This window comes from Schistocerca piceifrons, chromosome 6 (assembly GCF_021461385.2).
Source record: "Schistocerca piceifrons isolate TAMUIC-IGC-003096 chromosome 6, iqSchPice1.1, whole genome shotgun sequence".
In the NCBI taxonomy this organism is placed as follows: domain Eukaryota; kingdom Metazoa; phylum Arthropoda; class Insecta; order Orthoptera; family Acrididae; genus Schistocerca; species Schistocerca piceifrons.
Genome location: NC_060143.1, coordinates 363401265 through 363413834, shown reverse-complemented (window position 1 = coordinate 363413834; position 12570 = coordinate 363401265).

Below are 12570 nucleotides of genomic sequence, written 5' to 3'. Positions count from 1 at the left end.
CGTCTCCTTTTCACCGATGCGGCAGTCCATCTTCCACGCCGGCGGCCGCGATCAGGCCATGCAATTGGGATCCGTGTTCAGTCCCTGCTTAGTGAACTCGAGTCTTTGCCTCTTCCATCTGCTTTTCAGGTCCGCCCACATACACCACCTTGGTGTATCCGTCGGCCGCAGCTTCAGCTGGACCTCTCCCAATGGCAAAAGGATTCAGTTCCTCCTGCAGTCTTGCGCCGCCAATTTCTTGCTCTCCTCGACGAATCCCGTGACTCGGAGGTTATCTATACCGATGGCTCGATGGTTGATGGCCGTGTGGGGTACGCTTATGTTCATGCGGACTATGTCGACCAACGCTCCTTGCCGGACGGCTGCAGTGTTTACACTGCAGAGCTAACAGCTATTTTTCGTGCCCTTGAGCGTGTTCGTACCAGCACTGGCGAGTCTTTTGTCATTTGCAGTGACTCTCTCAGTAGTCTCCAGGCTCTTGACCAGTGCTACCCACGCCATCCCATTGTTGTTGCCATCCAGGAGTCCGTTCATGCTCTTGCACAACGTGGCCGTTCAGTGGTGTTCATATGGACCCCGGGACACGTTGGGATAGCGGGCAACGAACACGCCGACAAGTTAGCTAAAGAAGCCACCCGCAAACTGCCGTTGGAGATCGGCCTCCCGGCCACTGATCTCCGATCGGTGTTACGCCGTCGGGTCTTTGGGATGTGGGCCGACGAATGGCGCACCCTGTCTGTGCCCAACAAGCTGCGGCGTGTAAAGGAGACAACGACTGTGTGGGGTTCCTCCATGCGGGCCTCTCGGAGGGACTCTGTGGTTCTCTGTAGGCTCTGCATTGGTCACTCTTGGCTGACGCATGGTCATCTGCTGCGTCGAGAGGACCCCCCTCATTGTCGCTGTGGTGTGCTTATGACGGTGGCCCATATATTGTTGGACTGTCCTCTTTTAACCGCCCTCAGGCGAACTTTTAATCTCCAGGGTGCTTTATCATCTCTCTTAGGTGACAATGTCTCTATGGCAGATCGGGTTTTAAGTTTTATTCGCGCAAGCGGCTTTTATAGGTCCATTTAAATTTTTTTTTAACATCACCCTCTTTTGAGCTCTCTCTTTTACTTAGTTTTGTGTTGTGATTCGACTCCGCCCTAAACGTTTAGGCTGGAGGTTTTAACGTGTTGCAGAGTGGCTGGCTCATCCTATTATTTTCGTGATCAGCCAGCCACAGTTCTCTGCTGTGCAGTTTTAATTCCATCTGCCTTTGTTCTCTATGTTGTTTTTGTTGCTGTGCTCTGTTTTCCATGTTGTCTTACAATGGACCATGGGGCTTTTCTTCCCCTGGAGTTTTTCTTTTAGTGCTTCGCTTGACTGGTGGATAGTTCCCCTGTGCTCTGTGTTTTTATGAAATAAGGGACCGATGACCTTTGTAGTTTGGTCCCTTTACTCTTTAACCCAACCAACCAACCAACCCGGCTGACGGTCGGCCACATTTTGCTGGAGTGTCCTCGACTGCGCACACTCCGGCAATCTTTTAATCTCCCGGGCACTTTGGCTTTGGTTTTATCCGACGATGCCTCCATGGCTGATACCGTTTTAAATTTTATCCGTGGTAGTCCGTTTTATGGTTCGATTTAGGGAGGTCCTGCGCCTTTCCCTTTCTGTGTCTATTGTCCTTGTGTCTGTTGCTCTTCTGGTGTGCCGTGAGATGGTTGCCTCTTTCCCATTATTGATCTCGTGGTCAGTCAACCAATCTCCGGCCATCTTCCTTTCTTCTGTTTCTTTCTGTCTGGTGTTCCTCTGCCCTGTTCTTGTCTGTAGTGTTTGTTGCTGCATTTGTGTGCTTTTAGCGCCTGGGGGGACGTCTCCTCCCCCTTTGGTTTTTATCTGCTTCGTAGATTTTCGGCTCGCCTTATTTTGGACTGGGGGACTGATGACCTTCGCTGTTTAGTCCCCCTTAAACATCCAACAACCACCACCATCGTAGATTTTCGGCTCGCCTGATTTTGGAATGGGGGACTGATGACCTTCGCTGTTTTGTCCCCCTTAAACATCCAACCACCACCACCACCACCACCTTTGAGTAAAAGTATTCTCATTAATCAGCATCCCATACCAATTTTATGAAACACACAAGGGTACATGTCCAGAACGTTGATACTATAAAAATGCGTCTTTATCATGATATTCATTACAACTGCAAAATATTTCCTGATCATAGTTACCGTACCTGTATTTGTGAGATCAGGTTACCTCCATTTTTTACATTATAGTGTTCCTCGCCAAACAATTGCATCCAAGGGTGGTACTGCTGTAAAACAATTTTAACATCACAAAGGTGGGCTTCCACCAGATGTAAGTTGCATCCCCAGTGAACAGTAGATACAAAATAGTGAAACAAGTTCTGCATCTTCAGTTTCTTGATCTCACGTACCTTTACCTGAAGTGGCAAGTTATTACACAGCACCTTGGTGCTTCATACTAGCGGTGTATTTTACACTAACAATCCACATTGGTTCAGCGCTCAGTGCATCTCACTACTGGCATCAAATATTAACTACAACACGCAAATCGTCCTTGCAAGTCAAACTCGTCGTACGTTTCAACCAATACACTCATTGTCTTTCAGTACTGTCTCAAATGTTGAACATCACACACAAGTACTCCACAAACATTCGTCTCCTTCCTTCTGCACTAGCCCAGAGTTATGAAAGTGGTTAACATCCATTAAACGAATCTCTTGAGGTGTTAGATGTGTAGTCGATCTTTCGATCTGAGACTCCTGAGGGTCGCACTCTCATAACGTTATCATGAAAAATTTTCCTCATTCTGCATGCTCTACAGTGTACGTAAAGAATTATTATCTTACAAATCAGCATCAGGTATGTGATTTTAATGCATTATGTCTCAGTATCGGCTATTTGCAACACATTTGTCAGAGAGTATCCATATATACCACTGAATGTACAGTCGTGCTCAAAAGTATCCGAACGACCTGAATTGCATTTCACCTGATTCGCATATAGCCCGCATAACGCAGCTGTCTAGCAGGTCCTCTAATCGCTCATCGCTTTAGTCGTTTGACTATTGAAAATGGTTCCAACAAGTCACCACTAGGAAACACTGCTCTGTATCGCAATAACTCAATTTGTAAAGCAATACCACAATATTACAAATATCAGGGAACACCTTATCACATATAAGACTGTCCTTAAGGCTTGTAAGCTCACATTTATTACAATAGACACACCTGAAATGTTACCCCTCACATTATTACGTAAGATATGTAATCCTCTTCAAAGTAACTTACCGTAATTATTATTTACCACAAAATGACATTAAAAATTTAAGTTATTCATGAGCAGCTAGTTGAGAATACGTATGAACTTCAAATGACACGACGAACTGTCTCGTTCTGCATATGTATTCAAACCCAGGTCATGCAGACTAAGTTAAGATTTCCTGACTGACGGAAACTGACAGTCATTCCTGACTAGGCACACAGAGAGTGATATACCTCGATTTTAGACAGTATCAGTTAGCAAATATCAACTTTAAATTACGTAACGTGAACATTTTTAACGGACACGAGTTCCTACACAGCATCTACTGTCGCTGTTAACGAACTATGAGAGATGTTAAATATTGCTTCTTCACAAATAACTTACTTGAAATTCCGTGAGGTAAAGCTTTGTGTTCGACACGGATTCGAACCGAGAACCTAATCGGATTGTTATCGAAGCATAATCAACTGTAACATATCGGATTTTCTCGGCAGTAGCTAGATGTTTTAACTGAAATGACGAAACACTAATTGTTTCCTTCCCAAGACTCCAACCCAGCACTTAACGCTGTTATATTCTAAAGAAAACGAACGTTAAATATGAGTTTGTAACACCAGACGCGACATGTGATCCCCCTGCGGGTTCGGGGGTTAGAATAGGCCCGCGGTATTCCTGCCTGTCGTAAGAGGCGACTAAAAGGAGTCTCAAACGTTTCGGCCTTATGTGATGGTCCCCTCTCGGGTTTGACCTCCATCTATCCAAATTATTCCGAAGAGCGAGCCAATTGGGGAAGGGCACCTTACATGGTGCACTGTATCCTTCGTGCAATTAGACCTATTGCTGTCTTTCTCGTCGTCGCGATGGTGTCCCGCTCGTTTTCGATCTCCTGGGCGATTACCACGCTGCACTCTGCAGTGTTTCTTTTAACTGTGACGACGACCTTGGCCATTTTTGCACCTCAGATCCAGCACGGTAGCCAGTCCGTTGTGGTGGGGTCGCCATGTACCCTCTTGGTTGTAGCCCCCTGACAACACAGGGATCGCTCTACTGATGCCTGCGCCGTTCACTCCCCACGTATGCCAAGGAGTAGATGCCCATCTCCCTGGGGCATCGGGACTCCCGGCAATGGCCATCCTGCCAGGTGGCCTTTGCTGTGGCTGGGTGGCGCCCGTGGGGAGGGCCCTTGGTCGGAGTAGGTGGCATCAGGGCGGATGACCCGCAATGAAGCGTGGTACATCGTCTATCGCTGGTGGGCCTCCACCAGCAGTCTCTAAGCGATCGAGGTCTAACCTCAACGGGAAGAAATTGGATCAGAGATCGTTTCCCTCCCTAGCTACTCCATGGGAGGAACGTCTTGCTAAAGAAGGCAGTGGCGAATATTCACCCCGGTACCTTGTGTGTACGCGGGTTGATGGAGAATCGTTCGTGTCGACCAAGCCCCAGTTTTTTGTGGAGCATTTAGAGGACAAGTTCGGGGAGGTGGAGGGCTTGTCCAAGATGCGCTCTGGCTCTGTGCTCATCAAAACGGCATCCTCTGCCCAGTCACGGAGGTTGCTCAATTGTGACAAGTTGGGGAATGTTTCAGTTACCATCACGCCGCATAAGAGTCTCAACATGGTCCAGGGTATTATATTCCATAGGGATCTTCTTCTGCAGTCCGACGATGAATTACGCGCCAACCTCGAACGACGAGGTGTTCACTTCGTCCGGCGCGTCCATCGGGGTCCAAGGGATAATCAGGTAGCCACCGGTGCCTTCATCTTGGCCTTTGAGGGTGATGTCTTACCCGAAAAGGTTAAGGTGATGGTTTACCGTTGTGATGTGAAACCATATATCCCTCCTCCGATGCGGTGTTTTAAATGCTGGAAGTTCGGGCACATGTCATCTCGCTGTACTTCCAGCATCACGTGTCGGGATTGCGGACGTCCTTCGCATCCTGATACTCCATTTGCTCCGCCTCCCGTCTGTGTTAACTGTGGAGAACACCATTCCCCCTGCTCACCGGACTGTCGGATCTTCCAGAAGGAAAGGAAGATAATGGAATATAAGACCCTGGACCGCCTGACCTACACAGAGGCAAGGCGGAAATATGAGCGGCTACATCCTGTGCCCATGACATCCACCTATGCCGCTGCTGCAACAGCGGTCCGATCCTCTCCCGTGTCGTCACGTACTGTTGCCTCTCAGCTATGTCAACATGACCCGGCCCCCTTGGTTGTGGGGAGCACTTCGCCCTCTGTTGCTCCATCTACTCCAGGAGCGACACCACACCAACCATCGGGGACATTCGTCCCCCCTTCCCCGCCGGAGAAGCGTAGGGCTTCTTCGGCTACTCTAGCCAGGAAGGGGTCCCTTGGGGCCCTCCCTTCCCAGGCTTTGCCCAGTGTCAAAGCGGATACCCGCAAAGTTTTGAAGCAACAACCGGTCGCTGGTCATAGGGCTTCACGGTCGTCGTCCGTCCCTGAGACTGACCCAGTGGGGCCCTCCCAGCCAGACCCTCCCAAGGCACAGCGTGCGAAGCCTTTGAAGAAAAAGGCTCCCAAGCATCCTGACATTGCGGTGGCACCTGTCCCACCGCAACCTTCAACCTCTGCGTCTGAGGACGAGGTGGAGATCCTGGCGTCCACTGAGGACCTCGATCTCGCCAGTCCCTCCGACGCCATGGAAAGCACTGGCACAGGTGCTCACTTGGAGGCAGCAGGTGACCCAGTGGCGTAATCTGCCTTCCCCGTCCCGTCACGCCTTTCCCAGCAATGGCCAGTACCGTCCTCCAGTGGAACTGCAGCGGTTTCTTCCACCATTTAGCTGAGCTCCGCCAACTTATCAGCCGTCATCCTTTCCTTTGCATTGCTCTGCAGGAAACTTGGTTTCCAGCAATGCGAACCCCCGCCCTCCGTGGCTATCGGGGTTATTTTAAGAACCGGGCAACTTACGAAAGGGTGTCTGGTGGCGTCTGCATATATGTCCTGAACTCTCTTCACAGCGAGTTTGTACCTCTACAAACAGCTTTAGAGGCTGTCGCTGTTCGGGTGTGGACGCCACAGGCTATCACCGTCTGCAGTATTTACCTTCCACCTGATGGTACTGTCGCGCAGCATGTCCTGGCTGCTCTGATAGCACAACTGCCGCCACCTTTTTTGCTGCTGGGCGATTTCAATGCCCACAACCCTCTATGGGGTGGGACTGTCTCCGATGATCGTGGTCGGGCCGTGGAGCATGTGTTGGCTCAGCTCGACCTTAGCCTCTTAAACACCGGTGCTCCCACGCATTTCAGTGTGGCCCATGGCTCGTTCTCGGCCATCGATCTCTCTATTTGCAGCCCTGGACTTGTCCCATCCCTCCACTGGAGGGTGCATCCTGACCTGTGTGGTAGTGACCATTTTCCCATCTATTTGTCACTGCCACAGTGTCATTCTTCTGGGCGCTTGCCCCGCTGGGCTTTCCACAGGGCTGACTGGCCAGCTTTTACTTCCGCTGTAACCATAGCGTCTCCCCCACAGGGTGACATTGACGAGGTGGTCCGTGTTTTAACCACGTCCATCATTTCAGCGGCCGAGGCTACCATCCCCCGTTCGTCTGGCCTCCCTTGGCGGAAGGCTGTCCCCTGGTGGTCGCCGGAGATTGCTGAGGCTATTCGCGACCGTAGGCGGGCTCTCCAGCGTCATAGGCGGCACCCGTCTCTGGAGACCCTCATCGTCTTTAAGAGGCTCCGTGCCTTCGCCCGTCGACTTATTGCACGGCGTAAGCAGGAGTGCTGGGAGAGGTACGTCTCCTCCCTGGGCTCCCGTGTCTCGTCCTCGCACGTGTGGTCCCGGATCCGGCGGATTTATGGCTCCCAGACCCCTGTGGGTGTCCCTGGGCTCTCCTTGGACGGCGCTGTCTGCACGGACGCTGCCGCCATTGCTGAACGGCTAGCCGCGCACTTTGCTCAGAGCTCTGCGACTGCATCCTATCCCCCCGCCTTTCGCTCTCTAAAGGAGCGAGCCGAGCGGACGCCGTTCTCATTCCACACGCGTCATTATGAAACATACAATGCTCTTTTCAGCGAGAGGGAATTCCTCGCTGCCCTCGCCGATTGCCCTGATACAGCACCAGGACCGGACTGCATCCACGCGCAGATGCTGAAGCATCTCTCCAGGGACTGCCAGAGACACATCCTCACCATCTTTAATCGCATTTGGAGCGAGGGCGTGTTCCCGTCGCAATGGCGAGAGGGTCTTATTGTCCCTATCGTGAAGCCCGGTGCGGACCCACTGGCGGTGGACAGCTATCGTCCCATTACCCTCACCAACGTTTTGTGCAAATTGCTCGAATGTATGGTGGGGCGGCGTTTGTGTTGGGTCCTTGAGTCGCGCGGTCTCCTCGCTCCATCTCAGGGTGGCTTCCGTCGGGGCCGGTCTGCGGTGGACAATTTGGTGCGGCTGGAATCTGCTGTCCGTACGGCTTTTGCCCGACGTCAGCACCTTGTTGCTGTATTTTTCGATCTGCGGAAGGCGTATGACACCACATGGAGGCTTCACATCCTCGCCACGTTGCATGGGTGGGGTCTTCGTGGTCGGCTCCCGGCTTTTCTTCAAAGCTTTTTATTGCGCCGCTCTTTCCGGGTGCAAGTCGGTGCCACCTCTAGTTCCTCTTATATACAGGAAAATGGGGTCCCGCAGGGCTCGGTGTTGAGCGTCTCGTTATTTCTAGTGGCCATTAATGGTCTGGCTGCAGCAGTGGGGTCGTCGGTGTCTCCTTCTTTGTATGCCGACGACTTCTGCATCTCATTTAGCTCCACGACTACGGGAGTCGCCGAACGCAGGTTGCAAGTCGCCGTTCGCAAGGCAGCATCATGGGCTCTGGCTCATGGTTTTCAGTTCTCTGCTGCCAAGACTCGGGTTATGCACTTCTGCAGGCGTCGGACGGTCCACCCTCATCCTGAACTTTACCTCGACGGCCACCTGCTTGAAGTGGTGGACACTTGCCGCTTCTTGGGACTCGTGTTTGATGCCCGGCTCACATGGGTTCCTCATGTTACTCAGCTGAAGCAAAAATGCTGGCGGCACCTCAACGCCCTCCGCTGCCTTAGCCACACGTCTTGGGGTGCAGATCGCTGCACGCTGCTGCGGTTGTACAGAGCCCTTGTGCAGTCCCGGCTTGATTATGGGAGCCTGGCCTATGGGTCTGCGTCCCCCTCAGTGTTGCAGTTGTTAGACCCCATACACCACTGTGGGGTTAGGTTTGCCACTGGCGCTTTTCGCACCAGCCCCGTGGATAGTCTACTGGTGGAGGCCGGGGTTCCCCCGCTGCGGATTCGCCGAAATCGTCTGCTCGCCGACTATGCAGTCCACGTACATTGCTCGCCAGGCCATCCCAATCGTCGCCTGCTTTTCCCTGCCATGGTCCTCCATCTGCCCGAACGGCGACCTAGGTCTGGGCTTTCTGTAGCTGTCCGTGTCCAGTCCCTGCTGTCAGAACTGGGGTCATTCCCTCTTCTGCCTCCCTTCCGGGTCCGTACACCTACGCCTCCCTGGTGTTTGTCCCGGCCGTCTGTCCGTCTGGATTTGGCACAGGGCCCTAAGGACTCGGTTCCGCCTGTGGCCCTCCGTCGCCGTTTTCTTGCGCTCCTCGAATCATTTCCGGGCTGTGAGCCTGTCTACACTGATGGTTCCCTGGTTGATGGTCGCACTGCCTACGCCTTTGCTCACTCTGACCATGTTGAGCAACGCTCCTTGCCGGCTGGCTGCAGTATTTTTACTGCAGAGCTGGTGGCCATCTTGCGCGCTCTTGAGCATATGCGTTTCTGCTCAGGTAGGTCCGTCGTCATCTGCAGTGACTCCCTGAGCAGCCTTCAGGCCATCGACCGCTGCTATCCCTCCTCTCCTCTGGTGTCCTCCATTCAGGAGGCTGTTTCCGCCATTGCCCGTTCTGGTGGTTCAGTGGTCCTGGTTTGGACGCCCGGTCATGTTGGCATCCCAGAGAACGAACGTGTAGACAGGCTGGCCAAAGGGGCGATCGACGCCCCGGCTTTGGAGATCGGCCTTACGGCTCGCGACCAGCAGCTGGTGTTGCGCCGTAAGCTGATTGGGATGTGGGCTGCTGAGTGGCGTGGCATGACAGCCCCGAATAAGCTGCGGGCTGTTAAGGAGACGACCGATGTGTGGCGTTCCTCCCTGCGGGCTTCTCGCAGGGACTCGGTAGTCCTATGTCGGCTGCGTATCGGCCATACATACCTGACGCACGGCCATCTGTTGCGTCAGGAGGATCCCCCCTTGTGTCGGTGTGGGTCCCGGCTGACGGTCGGCCACATTTTGCTGGAGTGTCCTCGACTGCGCACACTCCGGCAATCTTTTAATCTCCCGGGCACTTTGGCTTTGGTTTTATCCGACGATGCCTCCATGGCTGATACCGTTTTAAATTTTATCCGTGGTAGTCCGTTTTATGGTTCGATTTAGGGAGGTCCTGCGCCTTTCCCTTTCTGTGTCTATTGTCCTTGTGTCTGTTGCTGTTCTGGTGTGCCGTGAGATGGTTGACTCTTTCCCATTTTTGTTCTCGTGGTCAGTCAACCAGTCTCCGGCCATCTTCCTTTCTTCTGTTTCTTTCTGTCTGGTGTTCCTCTGTCCTGTTCTTGTCTGTAGTGTTTGTTGCTGCATTTGTGTGCTTTTAGTGCCTGGGGGGACGTCTCCTCCCCCTTTGGTTTTTATCTGCTTCATAGATTTTCGGCTCGCCTGATTTTGGAATGGGGGACTGATGACCTTCGCTGTTTAGTCCCCCTTAAACATCCAACAACCACCACCACCACCACCACCGCGACATGTGAGCATGTTTGAACTAGAAATAATATGACGAAGAGTTCAGTGCTGACTGAGAATCGAACCCCACTCATATCTTTGTTGACTACACACAAAGAGACATCAGCTACCGAATTTTTCTCCACCAGCAGCTCGGAATAACATCCTTGAACTTACAGTGATCTCGCAAATAGTTCTGTCTCTCACTAGGAGTCGAAAACGTCAGATATCGTTAGTTTTGACAACAATTGAAAATACATTAAAAATCAAAATTATTATTCACCAGCAGATAGGTGTTCTCATGCTAGAGCTTGATAATACATAATGAAAACTGTAGTGCCAGACCAGGATTCGAACCCATTCACGCGGAATATGTGGAGATGTTGAGGAATCTGCACTTTTGAACAAACAACAAATTGTAGTCGAGCTGTATTGTCACGAAGAGATCAATTTCCGCGTTAAGGGCGGTCTAAGTTGCATCCCAGTTCAGAACCAAATTTAGTGTTTCTACATGTCGCCACTCCTGACTTTATTGTGGCTCAACCTAACGTCTACTTGGTAGAGAAGAAATATTATGTTTCATGTGAATTTCAGACCACAATTTCATTATACCTTCTTCACTTGGCATAGCCAGAAGAGAATAGAATCTGCCTCTCCCTATCAAAAACCATCAGCAGAAGTTTGAATTGAATCCACACCATTAAGTATATGAACTTGTCATCAATCCAACAGACTACCAAATACTATTCTCTGTTACTCATTTTTCTATCGTAACGCCATCGCGCCACACTGGATGAGACTTTTGACACACAGGCTCCCTGTAGTGGTTTGCAGCATGTTCAGTACATTCATTTACTTGGTTGACTGAATCGCCATGAACTAGCTTCCTCGGCTTCCCAGTGCATACATTCGACTCTCTTTTGTAATCACCGAAACAAAATCATGGCCCCCTGCGGGTTCGGGGGTTAGAATAGGCCCGCGGTATTCCTGCCTGTCGTAAGAGGCGACTAAAAGGAGTCTCAAACGTTTCGGCCTTCTGTGATGGTCCCCTCTTGGGTTTGACCTCCTTTTTTCTTCCAAATTTCCGTCGTCAGTGCGTGCCATTTGGGGAAGGACACCTTACGTGGTGTTTTTGTATTGGTCCATCATGCTCCACCATCTTGCATGTTACCTATTGTCGTGTGGGGGGGACTACGCCCAATGTCTTCTGGGTTGTCTCCTTCTCGCCTTGTGCGCGCTCTTATTCTTAGCGCCTACGACAACTGTGGACCCTTTAAACACCTAAAATCCAGCACGGTAGCCAGTCCGTTGTGGTGGGGTCGTCATGTACCCTCTTGGTGGTAGCCCCCTGACCACGCAGGGATCGCACTACAGATGCCAGAGCTGTTTCCTCCCCATGCATGCCAAGGAGTATGTGCCCATCTTGTCTGGGGCACGGGGACTCCGGGCAACGGGATATCGGCCAGGTACCCGTTGCTTTGGCTGGGTGGCGCCCTTGGGGAGAGCCCTCGTTCGGAGTAGGTGGCATCTGGGCGGATGTGGCGCAATGAAGCGCAATAAATCACACCAAGCTGGTGGTCGCACGGCCACCAGCGTCTCTAAGCGAGGTAGAGTCGACTTCGATGCTGCGCAATATGACCCTCAGACGTTCCCCTCGTTGGCTGCGCCATGGGAGGGACGCCGGTCTAGTGCCAAGCGGGAGCCTTATGTACCGCAATACCTCGTCTGCAGCAGGACTGATGGTGACTCCTTTCTTCCGACGAAGCCTATGTTTTTTGTGGAACACCTGGAGGATAAGTTTGGGGAAGTGGCAGGGTTGTCAAAAATGAGGAATGGGTCCATCCTCCTCAAGACGTCCTCCCCAGCCCAGTCACGAGCGTTGCTCTTGTGTGATAAGCTGGGTGACGTCCCTGTTACCGTCACTCCCCACAGTAGCTTAAATATGGTCCAGGGGATTATTTACCATCGTGACCTCTTGTTACAATCCGATGACGAGCTGAGAGCCGCCTTGGAACGACGTGGTGTGCATTTTGTCCGTCGTGTCCATCGAGGACCCAAGACAAACAGGGTGGCCACCGGTGCCTTTATCTTGGCCTTCGAGGGTGATGTCTTGCCCGAGAAGGTCAAGGTAATGGTTTACCGTTGCGACGTGAAGCCATACGTCCCTCCCCCGATGCGGTGCTTCCAGTGCTGGAAGTTTGGGCATATGTCCTCCCGTTGCCCATCCAGCGCTACATGTCGAGATTGCGGACGCCCGTCTCATCCCGATTCTCCATGTGCGCCCCCGCCTGTATGTGTCAACTGTGGGGAGCACCACTCTCCATGCTCGCCGGATTGCCCCGTTCTTCATAAGGAGCGGAAAATAATGGAATTTAAGACCCTGGACCGGCTTACTTATCGAGAGGCTATACAGAAATATGAAAGGTTGTATCCTGCTCCCCTTCGAACATCTTATGCTGCAGCCACGTTATCGTCGCCCGCACGAGCGACGGTTGTCGCTTCATCTGTGCCGCCTTCAG